The 19537-nt window shown below is 45.6% G+C and overlaps 2 long non-coding RNA genes across 2 annotated transcripts; one reads left to right on the top strand and one right to left on the bottom strand.

The window, feature by feature from the left end:
* Positions 1-1004: 1004 nt before the first annotated feature.
* LOC138688858 (uncharacterized) lies at positions 1005-14638 on the bottom strand. Its single transcript, XR_011327665.1, has 3 exons — positions 14488-14638; positions 13417-13464; positions 1005-1117 (listed from the first exon to the last, which is right to left on the bottom strand). It is a non-coding gene; the product is annotated as an uncharacterized lncRNA (long non-coding RNA).
* LOC138688857 (uncharacterized) lies at positions 13103-18983 on the top strand. Its single transcript, XR_011327664.1, has 3 exons — positions 13103-13273; positions 16505-16621; positions 17640-18983. It is a non-coding gene; the product is annotated as an uncharacterized lncRNA (long non-coding RNA).
* Positions 18984-19537: the final 554 nt, after the last annotated feature.

The raw sequence follows: 19537 nt of genomic DNA on the forward strand, positions 1-19537 counted from the left end.
GGTGATTGAGCGCAGCTGAAGCCAGCCTGCTCCTTCTGCCCAGTCCTGGTGGTGGGGAACAGCCTGAGCACATCCCCGGGGACGGAATGGGATCCACCCTCTCCTGCGTTCAGGAGTTGTGTCTGACCCAGAGGCAAAGCAGAATAAACATGTGAACCTTTCTCAAAGCTGCCATTGTAGAAGCTTTCCAGTTAGTTAGGCATGGAAATACTGGGCATTTGCAGGTACGCGCCAGATACATGTCCGTCACCCCACCGAGGTGAACAGGCTGCTGCCGAGGTGGGGTGCAGAAGACTCCTCCGAGTGGCTGCAGGACTGGGGCCTTCGCACTTTAAATAATTTTTTCTACTGTCTTTCTCATGCCATTTTGTCAGCAGCTAGTAAGCTGCCTCAAGAGAGGACCCCAGGGCTGTGACTGGCACCGCTCCAGAGAAGCTGCTCTTTCCCTCTCTGCAGGTGAGGGATCGTCCTGGGGCTTGGACCTTTGCTCCCGGTGGGTCGTGGTGCCAGCTCGTCATGGCCAATGCAGTCTGCGAGGGTGGCAGGAGGGCCTTGGGGTGCCCATGGCTATCGGACATGGTCCTGCCTCCCTGGGCACGGGGAGATCCTTGGAAACCTGCTATCAGCGTGCCTGGCAGGCAGCAGCAGTGGGTACAGGCACATCAGCAGGGGCTCAGTCTAGAAAAAAAATGACTAGAGCAGCTGAAAGGAGGACGGGGAAGGGTCTCCATCTGCTTTATTTATGGTTGTATTTAGTTTCTTGGCAAGGAAACCCACAGAGAATGTTTTTTGGAGCGCCGGCTAGGCTACCCTGAAAGATTTGAAGCTGACATGGCTACCACTTCTTTCTGTCTCAAAACACAGGAGAGAGAAGGGATGGTATCTGTGCGGCAGATTTGAGCACTGTGACTCATGCTTATCACCATCCTGCTAATGCGTCTAATTTGGACAATTAAGTTAAACTTGGTGTTAACCTTCCCCACACTTCTTTGAAAGCAAAATGAAGTCCTACCTGGCCGGGGGTACATAATCCTCCGTCTTCCCTGGTTAACATCAAAGGGCCATCGTGCAGCTTAATTTGTTATTGGTGGCAAGGTACATTTAGACCTCAGAGTGGCTGTAATGGTGCAAAATATATAATTAATAATGAGTAATAGCTCCATAATCTGTGGCTCTCCCCTCCTTCTTGATGTGTTCTCATCCCAGCCACAAGCAGAAAAACCCCCAAGCGTTCCTTTATGTCATCTTAAAACCATCACTCTAACACTTTATTTCTATTCATTCTTTTTCTCCAGGTTATAGCTACATGTTCAGACTAGAAACGATATCAGGCAGAGACCTTATCCCCACTATATTTGAAAAATGTTTGCAACAGAATAAAAGTGTTGCTAACAGAACAAACACTGTAGTAATTAAGTATTCATTGAATTTTAGGACCCAGTGGTGAGAGTAGATGCATTAGTTGGTCCCCAGACACAAGGATAGGCACCAGTCTGCTGCAGCACACACCATGCCCTGCTGGGAGATTAGAAACAGAGGGTGTAGAAGCGATTGCCAGACAGACACTGTGAGGAGGACAAGCTGGGAGACACCAGCACAAACTCTGCTCCTTTGTGGGAGGCAACTGACCCATGGGCAAGGGCATCCAAAGAGTTCACCTTTGGTGGTTTTTGATATTACCGCCCCTTCCACTACAGATAGTATTATTTGATATTACCGCCCATCCGCTGCAGACATGGTGCAGAGTCGCCTAATTCAGGCAGCAGCGGTCCTTCTGCAGCCCCCCGGTTCACGCCTGCTGACCGCAGGGCCACGGCTGCTGGCCCCACGCCGAAGAACCGGGGAGCAGCAGGTCCTCTGCTGATGCCGCTGCCGGAGAGCCGGCAGCGCACCGCAGAGAGCCCTGCACAGAGCCGTGGGCTGCAACGTCTCAAACTCTTGCAACTAGATCCTCCTATGCGCGTCCCTCCGAAGCCACAGATGCCCCTCTGGTCACGTCACGTTGCACTCTAATTGAATCCAGCAGCATTTAAGTACATGGTCCCACTAGTTGCAAGGATTTTCCCCTCGCCTCATTGAATAATCTTTTCCGACATCATGTCTAGGACTATTAAACTGTCTCTTCTCAAAGTGTTTCCCCTCCAAACCGATGTGGAAGGAGCAAGGTGCAGCAGCTGGGGGAAGAAGGGGCAAGGATGGTTTCTTGTGGGCCAACAAGTGCCTTGAGAGCTTGTCACAACACCCTTTCATCATTTTTATTCAGCACTCAGCAAATGCAGAGCCATTTATTGTCCATTGAATAGTCTGTAGAGCTCTGCTTTTGCTGAGTTGTACCTGGAACGGAGCCAAAAGGAGAAGAAATAATTAACGGTCTGCCCTGTCCATATGTTTAAAATACACTACAAAATGAAAACAGTCCTGTGGAGAGTTCTCTGCATTAAAGCTTTTCCATCATGTGGAGTTGGAATATTTTCTCTGTTCCTTAGGGGAGGACTTAGGACAATATTTGAGAAACCAGAGTTAATATTAATTTTCAGAATCTTTCTTTCCAGTTCTTTCAATTCATTAATCATATGTTTTATGCCTGTATAAAAAAAAGAATTAAGTTGTAGTATGTACTGAAACTATTTCAGATGTTCAGAATTCATAAGAATACTACGGAAGAACTGAAATTAGTTTAGACCCTGATAGTACAATCTGGAAAAGAGAATGATTCATGTTTAAAGCCAGATTTTTACCGAAACTTTATGGTCTAGACCCATTTATTTAAAATGGACCTGACATCACCAGATCCAAACACATTTAAAGCAGCTTACTGGGTTTGAATTTCTTAGGAAAGAAATAACATACAAAAGCCTGTTAATAATAGGGGTTCCTTGTACGACAAGGGAGGAATTCATGCCAATCCCTATTGGTGTGAAATGAAGTGTAGCCACGTGAATGCTGCCCATTGCTGTTTAAAGGACTGATTTCAGAAAATGTCCTTAGGAATCATGATAATAGCTCCTCTGCTCCTATGAGCGCCCACTGGCCTCATTATCAGACTCATTGCAATTGCTTTCTGGTGAATCACCAGTGCAAAACAAAAAAGATCCCAGCAAAACCAGCCAGCCAACGATCCTCACCTCACTGAGTAGTCATGACTGACTATACATCCAGTTCCCCACAGTTGTCACCAAAGGTTGTGACAATGGTCAAGCTGTGTCTTCTAGTTTACCCGTCGGGGGCAATCACCCTTGGCCTGTCCTCTGTCCATCTGCCCTTTGCCGAAGCTTGGAAAAATTTTCATGTAATAAAACCATTTTCACAGGAAGGACTTGCACAAAAAGCCAAACTCTCCTCTTGCTGCTGCTGGTGTCCTCCCTGGGGTTTTTCTGGCACCCTGGATCAAGAATCTATGAAAGTTAAATCAGCAGAACCAGTTCAGTTTAGGACAGATCCCAAGGTCAGCCATCCAACCTGCGTGGAGTGTTATCTTGTTGGTCATCTCAGCAGAAAAGCCAAGTGCTGAACAACCTACAGGCCAACCAGCAGCTCGACCCTTAGGTATGGCCCTCTGGACTCGCTTGACCCTTGGCCCTTTGGACTCATGTTCAGGTCCACTGCCAGAGTCAAGTGGAGATTTCACTGGCACAACTCCGGCTCCACCTGTAGATTTTAATCTCTCTAATCATTAATCCGGCACCTTGCAGTGCAAATACTCCAAGCAGACGCGTAGCCATCCAGGTTGGCTGGACAAGGATCAAATATTCCTTGTGGAATCCCAAACATCCGCCGGCACAAACATCCCTTGTGGGATCCCAAACATCCGCCGGCACAAACATCACTGGCCAGCACATCGGCTGTTATCCAGGGGAAGCCAACTATTAGCTCCCCAAACAGCTGGGGATGGTTGTTTCATAACATCAGCAACCTCTCCTCATTCTCCATGTCTCAGGGGCCTATTTTTTCCGTGGTCACCTGCCCCACAGCTCTGACTGGTGTGGCAGGTTCGCAGGGGGCTCTGCTTATGGGGCACATGTTCGCAGTTAGAGCACAGCTAGAGCTGCCCGTCCTGGCAATGGGACGGGAGGGACGGCAAAAACTTCAGCGTCAATCCTCTGCTTTCTGGGAAAAAAAATGCAAACAAAGGGTCTCTAGGGCTAAGAGATGTATTTCACTGGGTGGGCAGCAGGGGTGTCAAAGCCTTCTGCTCTGAGAAGATAGAATACTCTGTCTTCTTCATGGGGACCAATGCTCTTGTCCTGCCACACTCTCCCAGCTCAGCCTGTGTGTGCCCTGGCTCAATGCAGCCAAGGCCTTTTCCCCAGCTTTAAATGCCAGAATATAGTGGCATAACACAGGTTTCACCTTTCTTTTATTTCCCCGCTAACTGAAAGGTCAAAACAAATTGAATTAAAGAATTATGTGGGGAATTCAGTAATTAAAAGCTTGTGAGCGGGTGTAAAAGTTAATCGTAAAAATAAATAGTTACTCAGTAACTTCATTACATTAAGGTAAGAGCCATATATGCTGCATAATACAATAGGAGCTTAGGGAGCTGAAACCACTGAGAAGCCATAAGTCATGGTTTGAGTCGCAGGAGAAAACCCACATTGCTGTCACGGTCCAGGCTCTGGAGCAGGCGGGGAAGCTGAGCTCCAGGCACAGATTACATCCTGACATCCTCCTTAAATTGCATGATGTGCATGCCCTTAGGTACCACCTGCCACCTGCGTACGCACAGCCTCCGGGGGCGAGGGGCAAGTGAAGCAGTGGGGACAGGGATGGGTAAGCTGGAAGTCTGTCCTGTTATAACCAGCCTGTGCTCTAACAAGGTGACAAAACTCTGTCCTGTTATAACCAGCCTGTACTTTAACAAGGTGACAAGCCCCCCCTGCAAGGTATTTGCCCTAGGAATGAGACTGCTAGGTAGTGTCAGACTTTTCATACAAAAGGGGGAAGGGGGTGGCAGATAAGTAAGAAAACTCATTATCAAATCAGTAATGTCATCTAAACCATTCTATCCTGGTCTTGTCCAGAGGGGAAAAGCCAGCAGGCATATCCTGACAGCAGAGTAGGAACATCCTGCAGAGCAGGTTTCACCTCTCCTCCCTCCCCGTGCAGAACAGGGTTGAATAGGGAAGAACGCTTTAGGGATCCTGAGTATTTTCCCAGCACCCCTACTGCTGTTGAAGGTGATATGCAAGCATTCCTTCAAGTTTCAGGCCACCAAAAAATTAGGGCTGGATGGGAGTGCCATAGGTCTAGAAGCAACTGTGCCGGCAGCCCTTGGCAGACACAAAGCTGTCCTGCGAGGTGAGCATAACTTGGACAAGAAGAATGAGTAGTCTACAAAGAACTATCGGGTAAGGGTTTACAGTTCTGGAAGTGTCTCACAGCCTAAATAACTAGTGCCTAGGTTTTAAACCAAATCGCAAAGTCCCTGGTAAGTGGGTAACTGCATCTTGCAGGTGGCTGTTGAGCATTAGTCACAGCAAGATTTTTCAGTGATGTCGAAATCGGCCTAAAGGTAAGCAAGGGAAAAATATATAAGCAAGATATTTAAATAATTCCAGCCTTGTTATTTAAATAAGGAAACCCGCCTTTCTGAAGCAACTGAAAGAACAGTTAAGTCTTAGCTAAACGGTGAGCCTGGAAGCTAGAAGAGGCATCTCCATTATGTCTTGAGGCACATTGCTCAGGGAGAACCGGTTGTCAACAATTGTTCAATACAACTGACACAGGGGAAAAAGAAACCTTGGCTATTGCTAAAACTCTTTTTTTTTTTTTTTTTTCCCCCCGCTAAATCAGTTGATCCTGCTGGGGTCATCAAATTGAAAAAGTTCTTTTCAATAAAATGTTACATTTCTGTAGTCCTCAGGTGCTGAATTTTCTACGGATCCTTCAGGGCAGCCAGTCTGAAGGAGAAAGGGTAGAGGGATCCCTTGTCCAACCTTTTTAAATTTTAATTTATTGCAGTCAGTATTGTCCTTTTCCACTGCATAGCTAGGGGGAAGTGAGAGAGCTGACCCTTCAACTGGGGGATTTCAGTAACCTTGATTTTTGAACACATAGCCACTGCACAGCAAGAATCTACTTTTCCTCTTGCACGCTTTCCCCCATTATACTAAATTAACTCATTTTCTTAAAACTAAAGTCTTCCTAATGCAAGGATCTTTTTTAGATACAAACTCAACATTATTAAATATACCACATCACATCTTACTTACACTAATGGGTTATGAAAATATAAGCTATCTAAAGCTGAATCTTTCCTGTGTGCTTAAACAGCTTTATTTCCTGAGCCCAAATATTGTGTTATTAATAACTAAAGCAATACAGTCCTACGATTTCCAAACCCACAACAGCTCAGATGATACCTTAGTAAGCTTTGGAATGAAATAGCCCAGTTTCAATATCTACTTTTTGCAGTAAATCAATTGTAAATGGGGAGGAATAAATCTTCGAGTAATATGAAGGGGAAAAAAAATGTTCACGAAACTAGAAAACTAAGTTTTCGACAGTAAACTCCACCCTCAAAATTGTACAATTCACCCTTTAACCTTCACATTATCAGTCTGTAGACTGACCAGACATGTGAAAACTGTGATAGGCCTCGTTAAAGTTACTGTCTTTTGGGTTGGAAAGGTCAGCAAGGTTACCATGCTGGTACAGTATTATTTCCCACCAGTCTGAAAATCTTCTGAGTTTACAGATCCGGGAGTTTTGATCACTAACAAGACACTTATTTGAACCATTAAATCACAGCATGTCCCCCCAATTCAGCAAGATGCCTAGGCACCAAATCCAAGCTTTAATGCCAAATAAACAAGCGTATCATACTGTTATGCCATTTAGGCTGCTATACAAACTGAAATAAAACGCATCTAGCTTAATGTGTGCATTAAACATTCTGTGTAAGCACACAAAATTACAATCTTAGTGTTCTATAATGAAATCATAACCACTGCCTGCAATAAGCTCAGCATAAATCTTCCTCCTTTCCCAATGAGGCAGTGTCAGACTCCTCTGAAATCTGTTCCATAAAAGCAATAAAATCATGATATGGGAGAAAAAGCGAATAAGAAAGGTCAGTCAGGATTGATTCCTCAGCAGACAAACATTTTCATGCTCCTAGAAACCAGATTTTTTTGTCCGTGTTCCCATCTCAGGATTCTTCCCTGTACCATCATCTCTTCCGTTCAACATGCTCCTTTAGCTGTTGATTGGAAGACCTTGCGATACTCAACATCATTACAAGTTATGACTTCATTCCCATCTCTTGATGTGTGTAGCTTTATGGCTTTTTGCCAACCTCTTGAAGTTGTGATTCAAGCCTTCAGTTTCTCATGCACAAAAGCCAGAAAAGTCTAGATAGCATTCAGAATGCCAGAAACATCTGATCTTGGCTGTCTTCGTGAATCAGATGATGCATTGTCAGCAGTGTTTACAAATGCTGGACACCAAGAAACCCACAGCGGGTTTGTACCGGTCCTTTTACGTCATGTACTGAAATGCCTTGGTGACTTCTGTTTCTTGTCAAAAACGTAAGAAAACTCTCTTTTCAGCTCATCACCAAACCCACGGTTTTCATTAATGATTCTTAAACCTAACTAACCAACCTTTCTGCCCATCCCTGCCACATGGGTCGGGCCCAGATGCGAGCACAGGGTCTGCATTCACCCTCCGGGGATTGCCTCCTCTTGGCAGAAGCCAGCACCACTCTCGCAATAAGGCACATGCCACCAGAGCCCTTCAGAGCTTCATCAGTTTAAGGTGAAAGAGCTCGGAAGGAGCGTGGTATTTCACGAAGCCTGCTTGCACCTTGTGCTTTGGTGGCCCTGAGCAAACTTCTCTCCTTCTTCCCCCAACTGTGGTAGGCAGCGGACCCCAAGGGAGGTTTCCAGCTGACCCCAGGGCGCAGAGGGACCCCGCTTGTGTCAGTGACCTCCTGGTCTTTGAAACCTCCCGGTGAGGCTGGCCAGGGAGCCACCGAGCTTGCTCTGTGTCCCTGCTGGGCATGAAGCCTTTCCCCGGGATTAACGAGCCCTTCTGTTCCCTCTGTTATTGCTGGTTTGAAAACAAAGCCAGGGAAGTAGTGCTTCGGTTGGGAAGGACGATATGCTAAGGAAGCGTGCCCTAAGGAATAAGCCGTTATTGCTTTTGCATTAAGATTGAGAAGCCCCAGGGAGGAGGCAAGGAGGAAGGCTGGGAAAGCAGACCTAGAGCCATTTGAAGTGGACAGACCGGATTTATTGTGCTAGACACTGATAGCAGGGATGCTGTTCTTTCATTTGCAGGCTCTGTGTTTGCCTGATTAGCACAGTCACATGTAAACACTTGTTAGGGAAGCCTGACATTAAGCAAAAAGCAGCAAGAGTTGAAGTCACTGGCTGGTTGCAGGAAAGCTCCGAGCCTTGTTATTTTAATTGTGTCTGGAGTTCAGGTTTTGGGCCCAAGCTTAGTGCTTTTGGAAAACCCATTCCTCATTCTGAGTCGGAAACACGCTACCCTTACAATATTACAGAGCATATTTGGAGCATATTACTCAGCCCATGGCTCCTCCTGCAATTTCTCAGGTTTTTGTAGGCCTGCATGCAATTCTTCCCCATCTGAGGAATACCAATTCTGCAATAGCCCTAAGGAGAAAACCTTAATTTAAAAACAAAAACACAGAGACGGTTACACAGAGATCCTTAACTGTGTCTTTATGCCAATGGCTAGCTGAAGCAAGTGAAACATGCTGTTGTATTGCTTAGCTGGATTCAGATAACACTATGCCAGAGAAACATTTCATTCAGTTAAAAAGAAGTAAAAAGAGCAAGTTTGGGGCACTTGAAAACATTTGTCAGTTCAGGCAGAATGTGGCCCAGCTAATCTAGTTGGATAAAGGAGAAAAACCAAACCATCATTTCAGCATTCAAACGTTCCCTATTTATTTTTAAATGAATTGTAGCTAAGTTGAAATTTTGAAAGCAGAGAGAGAAAAACCTAAAAAAAAAAAAAAAAAAAATAGCCTGGATTAGCTTCATGATTTTCCTCCATTTTTTTCTTTCAGTCACAGACCCGAGAGGGCTGACATTCAGCTACCTGGAGAACCAAACGAAAACTACTGTTAGTTGTGACTTAAAGCTGCTGTGACCCAGCCGAAGGACACCCCTGACTTGCTCCAGGCTTCGCGAGAGCCTTTTTTAGCTCTGGCAGAGGCACCGTCTGCGTTTCACTCCAGATCCTCAGTGATACTCAGGCAACTGAGATCTGTCAAAGCCTAATTTAAGAGCTTCTGGGGGGTCGAGCGCTTGGGAGAAGTGCCCCAGGACCTGCCGCAGTCCTCGGTGGCTGTAGGACACCAGAGTCAGCGGCAGCTCAAGCTACTCAGGCTGTGCATCTCCAGCCTGGAGGCACTGGCTGCAGGGACCAAGTACCAACTGCTCTCTCTGTACGCATTCAGGACCCCCTCCCTCCCCTCCTTCTTTAAATCCGAAGGGTGTTTTCACGAGGTGGGTCGGCACCGCCATGCTCTTTTCATCCGCTGTGACTCGGCAGGAGACCGAGGCGTTGCCTGCGTGGGACTCGTGCCAAGAGCAGCAACAAGCTCTTCCATCAGTGCCAGGAAAACACAGCCCTATTTCAGACTGTACTGGTTTATCTGTCCTAAATCTCTCCAATCCCCACCACCAGAACAGACCATCTTATAAACTGCCCCCCTCCTTCACTACAACCCCATTAAGTGGGAAAAAAGAGGGAAGAGGAGCAGAATCCAGATTTAATAATGCAAGGTGACTGAATTTGCTGTGCCTAGTGAGAGGGCTTCCAGCTCGCTTTCACGAGAAAAGGATGTGTCATTGATTTCACTGCCTCCCCTTCTGTCTGTCTGTCATCCATTCCGTGCCCAGCCACATTTTAGGCTGCTGGATGATCTGAAACACCACCCAAGGCAGTAATGGTCTCAGAGCTGTTCCTGAAAGATTCATCAGAATCAGCAGCTGGGTGGAGACCGGACAAAACCAGGCTTCATTAGCTCTGCCGCTCACAGAGTGGCTTGTAATAGTCTAAATATGTTTAATTCCTTAGTGCCTCTGCCCTAGGGATTTGCATTTAAAAGAGGAACGGGAGCTTGCAGATTCAAATGTGTAGTTAGGTCCCCTTAATTCTATTATTCCAAAATTCGAAACTAGGTAAGAACACAGCGCTATAGACACAGGAGCAACCAAACTTTAGCCTCGTGTATCTGAAAGCCGGAGAATGTGGTGGTTTCTTTATATGCATCACTGGAAAACCCAGGTTTTATTCCAAAAGAGGAGCGGGGAACTGTGTCCCAGGAAGCCTTTAAGTGGCTCGCTGACACATGGGATTAACATAACGAATTATCACACAATGTGCTGCAGTTAGAGGCACGGAGATTAATTGCTGAAGGCCAGATGGGAGCGGTAGAGGTAAATACAGCCTTTTGTTGAAGGACGAGGGTGGGGGCTGAGCATGCAAAACTGCAGTGACCAGGAGAGTGTGACCTGCCCCAAGATGAACCTTCTGCAGAGAGCCAGCACGTGAGCACCCCATCATCTATCAAGGGACGGGGGGCCACTGCTGTGTCCCCAGCTGCCCACATGCTGCTCTCCAGGATGATGCTGCGTGGCCCAGCACCACCAGTCTCCTTGCGTCCTTGCTCCTGGGGCTCGCCTGCGTGGGCTCTGAGGGGCTGGTTGCCATTCATGGTACCCAAGCCACTGCCTCCCGTGCTGGCAGAGTTGAAACACCTTTTTTTGTTTTTATTGTCTCCTTCTGCCATTCCAGGACCTGGCCTACGTCTTTCTAAATGTGTTGGGATTTTAAGGAAACTTTTAAGTGGCTTACGGAGATGCCACAAGTATGAAGCCATATTTCATATAGTCAGCAGTTAAATGTAGATCATTAATAAAAGCTGACTGGGACAACTAATGTAACTCACTGCATTTCATGTCACGAACGCATGAACACAAACGCTTTTTTACAAGAAAAGGCCCCTCTATTTTAATATGGATCTAGAAACTATTGCCTACCTACTTGTTGAATGTGTCTAAAAAACCTGCTTTCAGGGATCCTGCCTTCCAAATATCACTGTCTAGTACAACATTTTGATTCTGACCTGTAAAACTGAATTGGTGAAATGACTGCCAATGGGGCTAATTTACAGGAATATGTTTCAGTATCACAAAGAATTTAGAGATGTTTCCCACTGTAATTTCAGCATTGATGCATTTCAATTGATTTACCATCACGGAAAGCATCTGGGCCCTAGTCCAAGAAGTGCTGTATCATTTTTCTATTATGGTGACACCTTGCTGGCTGATTTAGGGAAAAAAAAAAGTAATTAACACAAATACTATTCTTCAGTTTACTGGCATTTCAAGAAGGACACATTGAGGCACAGTGCTCTGGAGCACCGAAATGTTGGGCAGTGCTTAGTACAGATCCTGAGAGTGAATGGAGAAGGAACAGCTGACTTCTTGGTAGAAGCAGGAATTGCCAGTGCTACTGATGTTTACACTTCACCTAATCAAAGGCACCAATGGGTTTTAAGCCCTCCCAACCATCCACTGAAATAACCACGCTATTCCTCTCTCATACACATCCCAAGCCCCAATTTCTCAGGTAATGCCAAATAGGAGAATCTGTACCCCAGCAAGGAACTTCTCTGCACTTCCAGCCTCATGTTTTGATGATAAATGTGTTTATCTATCTTTTTACCACTGAAAACCAGCATTCATTTGGCTGGGGAATAGGTACACAGTTTGTCCTCCTCTAATAGGCAAACCTCCAAATCTCTAGTTCCACGGGATATGCCTAGACTAGGATTAGTCTACATTTATGCCCACATTTAATGAAACAGATCTTTAATTCAGAACAAACGTATTTTGTTGTAAGCTATGCCATAGTTGTTAATCCGCCAAGACTGACTTTTTCTCTTCGCTAAAGCACACAAATTTCTATAGAGGATTGAGGCTGCTAACACCATGTCTGTCTGCCTCAAAGTCACTACCTATTACTAACTGGGAACGGTCTTCAGAGAGACTCTCGAGCAAGGCATAAACTCTTACTCCTGGGTCCGTGATGTCTTAACACTTGTGCCACAGATTGCAGACTAAACTTTCCAATGTGACCTGGCAGGAACAATGCAGCCCAGACTACCTGACACTACATACAGTGGGCTGCAAATATTCTGAGAGAAATTAAGTCCATTTGGCTCAGTGGACTTTGAATGCAGGTACCAAGCACCGTTGCTTTGAGCTCCACCATTGTTAGCTAGACGTTGGCAGCCAAAGCCTGCCAAAAAGAAGTGGTCCATGCTGTAAATCCACATTTCTAGCATGGAGGTGGAATGTGTGAAGTAGGACTTAATATATGAAAGAGGCAAAACCCACTAAGAAGGACATCCAGAACCCAAAAGACATCTAGAGTCCTGGCCATGTGAATTGAACTCAATGGACTGAGCAGAAGTCACAGAAAGATCTAAACTACCTCTGGTCAGGAATTTTCCAATCTGACTAGTCAAAACTAAAAAGGTTTTGTAGTCATTGCTCAGTTTTGAGGAAGTTCTGTTGACAAAATGCTGCTCAGTTACATTTTCTGCTAGTCCATGGGGCAAGCTGATGGAGAAGCCATGCTTCCAGAGTACCTGGTTTCATGGTGACCCCGCCAGAGAAATGTCTCATTCAGGAATTTCAGACTCACAGCTGCACTTTAGGGAGCCTGGAAACTTGCAGAGCCAGCTCAGGCCAGGGATTTCAGAGTTTCAGGTTCCCAGGCATGCAGGAATGGGGCACAAGTTGTTCAGGTTGATTTTTTAAGGAGAAAAAAACCCAAACAAACAACAGCATAATTCAGCGAGGGAGAAGCATTTCACTTTGGAAAAACTTAAATTCCACAACTTATTTTCTCTGGGAAATTCTGGAGTTTACTACCCCGGTTCCAGATTTAGCAATGTTGGAGTTTTCCATGAATGGAATTTTGACAAGGTCTAATTTATCACCCTCACTCTGAGAGGAGCCAAGTTCCCAAGACACAGCAGATAATATTATTGCAATTATCTGCATGACCTTCTGCCACTGATATCTCATGTTGCTGTGTGGTGGTGGGGGGCGGGGGGGAAGGAGAGTTATTTTGCAGGCGAAGTCTGATTTTCATCCTTCCTTCCTTTCCAACCTCCTGCATAATCTTAGCAAGATAAATTTCACAGAAACCCAAGCCCACACTTCTTCGGAAACTCACTGAAGAGCATGTAAGGAATGAAACTACTGAATCTAAGCAGCTGGTAGGTCTATTCCCTTTAATTTTGGTTTTAGCTGTTGAATTTCTGCAGGGGCGAGTGTCATGTTGCTTCCAATATACACCTCTGATTTCTACTCTATGCTTAAGTGTACTCCCACAATCATCAGGGAAAGAACTAAACCATACCATTTGTATTAACATATGCGTCTCTTTTCTGTAGCTGGTTCTTTATTGCTGTAAGAGAATTTATATGGAGGACATGTATTAGAATTGAAGTTGGGAAGGAAGAGACAAAAAGACGGTTAAATATTTTTCTTCCTTGCTAAATAATTTATATGCTCATTTTTACATAATACTATCATCTCTCAGGACGTATAGCTGTCATTACCTTAGCCAAAACTAAAAATCACTTCACAGCAAAATATCTTGTTATATTTTACAGCATAAAAAAGGCCTGAGACACAAATAGACCAGAGAAACAAAATAGCCAAAGCCAATTTAAGCCAGATTAAAGCTGACCAAGCTTGCAGTTGAATGAGTTTTTGAGATGCAGTATTAGTGCTCATACGCAATTTACTTTTCAGAGACAGGATCCTGTAGGAGGACTGGCTAGCTATTCATTAGACCACCAAGCATTCTTTAGCTGTATTTTAAAGTCTAAATTTAGATGATGGGAGGGCTATTTCAGGCAGTTCAGTTAAAGCTAGTGCAGGCACTAACTGATACGGGTAATTGTTTCTAGAAAAGCCATTGACCTACAGCATACACTTGAAATTTAGTCACAGCTGGAGCAGGGATTTGTTAAAGGAAAGGAAAAGGAAAAGGAAAGGAAAAGGAAAAGGAAAAGGAAAGGAAAGGAAAGGAAAGGAAAGGAAAGGAAAGGAAAGGAAAGGAAAGGAAAGGAAAGGAAAGGAAAGGAAAGGAAAGGAAAAAGAAAAGAAAAGAGAAAACTATGCTCTCCAATTAAACATCAGCAGGTTTGGCACTTCTTATTGCTTTATATACTACAGCTTTTGAGAAAGAGGCTACTTCTTGCTGCCTTTTACTCAGGAGAGCTGAAGAGCAAAGAAGACAAAAAATGTGGTAGATAACAGACCGTGGGCCGTCGCAGGGCCACTGATCCCCATTGCTCGTGGGCCAGACGAGAGCCGACTCCGGCGTGCTAAGCCGCAGTCAAGAACTGAACGCCGTGCAGGGGCTAGCATGAAAGCCTATTGCAAAGATTAGTGATGCAGAACTCAAATGCCCGAACCTTACCTGAATGGCTTATGCTTTGGGTGATGCAATATCATGTTGAAATCAAAGACGGTTCTGTAGGGCAGGCTGCCTGGTCGTTGCCAGCAGAGGGGAGGATTGGATGATGAAAGTTTCTCAATGTGGCACTCTGGTCAAGAGCAAAGTGCTGTGGAGAGCCTAGCAAATGCTGATGCCCTAGGTAACCACACACGTGCTGGTAATGGGATGAAACTGTGCAGCTGGGCAAATGTATCTGGTGCAAAACTGAGAGACAGCATGATGCACCGATCAGGAAAATCGGAAAGGTTTGTTTAATAGGAGTCTTCAAAATGAGAGATCTCCAATGGGGCCATATTCAACAAGGATGCTAGAAGGTCAAAACAAAATTCAGCCACTGCAGAAGAGATTCAGTGTTTAGGGCACTCGCCTTAGATGTGGGAAAGCCAAGCTTCAGTCCATGACTGAATCACATATGCAGATGATTTGGGCATGTGTCTCCCTCATCCCCAGCTAATGCCCCAGCCAGCAGGCTCCTGCCTCATTCTGGGAAGGGAAGATACCTGGAGAGCTTTTCATTTCATCCCAAGCAGAAGCAGGAAACATTTCTGAACTCTCGCTCTTTTGCCAGAAGAAGGACGTGTTTCTCACCTGGATCTCGCGTGGTGTGAAATGACGCTGGGCACAGCCCCTTGCTTGTGCAGTGTCCCACAGAACAGCTTACCACCGCGCTCTCAGCTGACAGAAGAGCATGAGAGTCACTCGCAGGTTGAGGTGGCAGCAAGCAGACACAGAAGCAGGGTAGGAGTGAGGCAGAAACACTGTCGTGCTGGAGAAATGCTCACCGACTGCTTCGTGCCTGGAAAGTGGCACTGAGTTGAGCAGTGATTTGCTAGAGCAGGGGGATAAAAAGCCTCAGGCAGGAAAAGGAAAAGGTAGAGGAAGAAACAAACACTTAGACCATTCCTGTTAACCATCGCAAGGAGAGCACAATTTACAAGTCATCAAATTGAATCTCACCAAATAGTTCCTCCTTCCTGGACCCTTTGCCATATGCTCAAGCATGTACCTTTAAAGTACACGTACTCGTATAGGCTCTGTCCATAGTTTTATCAGATAATCAAAGTCCTCTCCAGCAGAGGATACAAAAAAATACCAATGCACAGCGCAAGAGGCTGCAAACACAGCGGTGCAGCCTGCAAGCCGCTTGGGGAGCGTGTGGTGCCAGAAAAGGGAGCTTGGTGCCTTCCTGTCATGGGAACATTGCTCGCATGGAGCGTGCAGTGAAATGGCACCTCGGGATGTTACCATTGCTACCTCCACTAGGAAAAGGTGACAGTGAACCCGTGAGTTTCCAGGCAGTCAGGAAATAGGTCCCCAGAGCCTGTGACAGGGCCAGGAATAGAGCTGGTTCCCGTCTTCTTGCACATAACCGTGATACAGCAGAAAGCCTGTACTGTGGCTCCAGGCCAGAAGAATGAGGAAAGACTCATTCCCCTGCCTGTACTGTCCTTTGTTTCCTTTCGTTTTGCAAGTCAGGAACAAGGCAATATTTGGCCCCGAGTGTGTACAGCGAGAAAAAAGCAATAAGGACTTCACAAGAAATGCTGGGCAAACAACTGAACAACTCCCATTGCCTCACATGCCTGCTGTATGTGAAGATGAGTGGCTTTTGGTCAACTGCATATTTACAGGAACAGTCACATGAGGCTGGTCTGACCTAAAAAAATAAGAAATAAAATGTCACAAACTTACAGGGTTGCAGGACTTGAGTTAACTAGGACAAAAGTGCATGACCTTCCTACATTAAATGGTAAGGGTGGAACAGGAAAGCTGATGCTCTGTCAGGAATAGCACAGATAAACATTTATTTCAAAATAAACAGGTAACTCTCTAGCCTCTGAAGCCAGTATATTGCTTCCCTTCCTGCCAAGGATGACGGAGTAAAGGGTTATTCTTAGACTTATAACTGAGAGTAAAAATAATCACAACCCCTATGCAAACCTTAAGGAAAAGTGTATCTAATGTTTCATTTAAACAGGTCTTTGCAAAACTCATGAAAACTATTCCGAGAATTCACCAGGAAATTACTCCACCACCCTAACACCGGAGAGGGGCGACACCTGTCATGTCGTCTGTGACCAATTCTCAAAGTCAGGTAGGTGGTCCTGACCCTGCCTGGAGGGTCTTATTGCCATCAGTGGGAGTTTTGCCTGTACCTACAGGACTACACTGCGAGAGCTCAGTTTGTTATTTCTATAGCAAAGGAATAATGTTCCCATGGGAGACACGCAGGGCCGGGAGTCTGGTCTGACACAGGCTTTGGCCACATCTCCTGCATGACACTGGGCAAGCCCCAGAAACACCTCCTAGCTTTACCTGCTGCTGGAGGAGGAGCACTGTGACCAGCAGGGAAGGAAAATTTTGGGCACAAGGACTAGCTCCTGACCACAGCCACCCCAGCACTTCCCTCTAGTGCCGTTTGTCCTCGGACAGGGAGGTGCCTCTGGACCACTTTGGGGAACTAAATCAGATCCGTTAAAAGGTACCTCAGTGAGGCTGAGCAAGGTACAGGTGGTCTAAGCACAAATGCCCGCTCAGTTACTAACCCAAGAGAATTTGCAGTGCACAAGCAGGAGCACGCTGACCAGGAGAGAGGGAACACCTCGGCACCCCCATTTGCTGTGCGATGGGCTTGTGAGCGGGTGCTTCCAGTTGCCCATCCCACCACACAGGGGACCGGACAAGGAATTCCCCTAATGAAGAGACACCGTTTAGGTGCCTGCTTGCTCCTCCGCACATGCCCACACAAATTGCCCACAGGGAAAACTTCTTCTCCATAACCATCTCAGTTAGAGGTTAGCTTACATTTTTGTTAGGCTGCCTCTACATGAGAAAAAGTCTCTTCTCCTGGAGATTGCTGGGTAGATTACTTGAGCAAGTAGGTTCAACCGAAGTTCAGATTAGCATCTAGACTAAATTAACAAGCCTCTTTGGTTGGCCCATTATTAATTCTTAAGTTGGGAGACCACATGAATTTCTACACCTGTGACTGAATAAGTAACCTGTAAACATGCACATGCAGGGGTTTGTCAGTAAGAGTCTATTGGGACTCTGTCTTGGCACTGATTTACTGGGAAAACCGCTTATTTTTTGATTTTTTTTTTTTTTTTCAGGCCAGATTCTCTGTACATCATTCCAGAGAATGTCATTTACAGACAGTCTTTATCATGTCTACTTTGATCCTGGAGATACTCAGTTGGAAAGAAGTACAAGGAATTTAGGGGGCATAGTTACTAGAATTCCTTATACCTGCCAATCTGCCTGCATTGTGAAAACCCCATTAGTGTATTGGAGAAAACCTCGGGAAAGACACAAAGAATTTAAGTATTACCTACCTTATTAACCTGTCTAAAAGCATTGCTCCAAAGAGGAGGTCAAGTACAATTTCAATCGTTTTACAGCCACTGCAGTTAAATACCTTCAATTAAATCTCTGTGACTACATAGCATCATAATAATATCTTACACTTCCAGGGCCTTTAGTAAAAAGACCTTAACATTTTTATAAAGCTTATTCCAAAGATTAAGAAGCTGGTCTTCAAGCAGCCCCATGAGATGGGACTAGACTTCAGAATACCTAGTCTGGACTGGAGAGCACAAGCAAAGCATTTAACTGCTCTTCCTCCAGTTGCGATGTCCAAGTAAAAGCCCTGAAGGAACCTCACTGCAGGAGCTCTTCTCATGCAGCTCCATTTTAGCAGCCTCCGCAGCCTGATGCTTTATGTCCTGGTTCCTCTATGGGCTGCAGAGAAATTAGTCACTGAGAATTTTGAGGCATACAAAATGGGTTTAGGCACCAAGTGTCAGGAGCAGTGCTATAGTGTAGAAGAAAAGCTACACAAACAACATGTTCCCTTCTGATAAATATATTATGGCTATATGGCAGCAAACATGTCCTACAAAACACAGAATATGATAACTGCTTTAATGGGATGCATCACTGTTAAAATTAGTCTTTAAATGCAACATGAGATGTGCTCCGTAGCTGATTACCACAAACCCCGGCGTGTTGTACAAGCCTTGTACGAGATACCTTGTTTACAGATAGTGCAGCTAACAGCTGAAGGAATTGCTTCTGAGACGACTCAGGCTCCAGCTGTGAGCTGCCATGATGTCTCCTCCAGGCTCCTGAGGACTTGCCCCCACTCAGCTTGGATAACTGCTCTTCTCTTTGAGGCAGGGGGCAGGTTTCAGAGCTGGTTTTGATCTTTGCTCTTCTCGTCATGTCCCCTTTCCTCCATCTCCTCCTCACTTCACTTGAGGATGTATTAGGACTAATTCAGGCCCCAGAAACAACCAGAGGGAGCACTGAAGAGCCTGTGGTCTTGAGAGAAACCACAGAATAATTCTGCTGTGACAGCTGATGCTGCAGCTCCCACACCCCTACAGTAGTAATACGGCACATCAGCCTGCTGCTTTTGTGGAAGTAGTGATGGGATTACCTAGAGATTACAAACATGGCACAAATAAAGCAACTTCTTGCTCTGTGTCTTCATTTTAAACTCGTCTTTCTTTCAGTCTGGAGGACTTCTGCCAGTTTCCCTATCCGCTCCTTGAAGGCAGCAGAGAACGCAGCAGATGGGAAGGGATGTATCAGCCTAACACTATAAGCCCAGCCTAACACTAGCCCTCGATTCAGAAAGCTGGGTATCTTCAGGCATGGCTCCACTCTGAAATTAGCAGATTACAACTTTGAAAAATGGTCCACTTTTACATTTCTAAACATACTTTTCTGGATTTGACCCTTCCTCTCATATCTCAAACTTCCATTAAACTAAGGCCAAATGAAGCTTAGTATGTAGCATAGACCACGCATGTCCCAGTCTCTCTACACACGCTGCTTTGGTATTTATGAGAGAAGGGTCCAAGACTGCTTCAGGAACGTAGTGGTGGCTTTCCCGAGGCTTGGGGCATGAGCCTGGCAGCCTTGCCACGTGCTTGTCAGGGTGACAAAAGTCCACCAACACAGGCTGCCACACCACTTGCACAGTGCATCTGTGCTGGACCATGGA

This window comes from Haliaeetus albicilla, chromosome 13 (genome assembly GCF_947461875.1).
Source record: "Haliaeetus albicilla chromosome 13, bHalAlb1.1, whole genome shotgun sequence".
NCBI classification, from domain to species: domain Eukaryota; kingdom Metazoa; phylum Chordata; class Aves; order Accipitriformes; family Accipitridae; genus Haliaeetus; species Haliaeetus albicilla.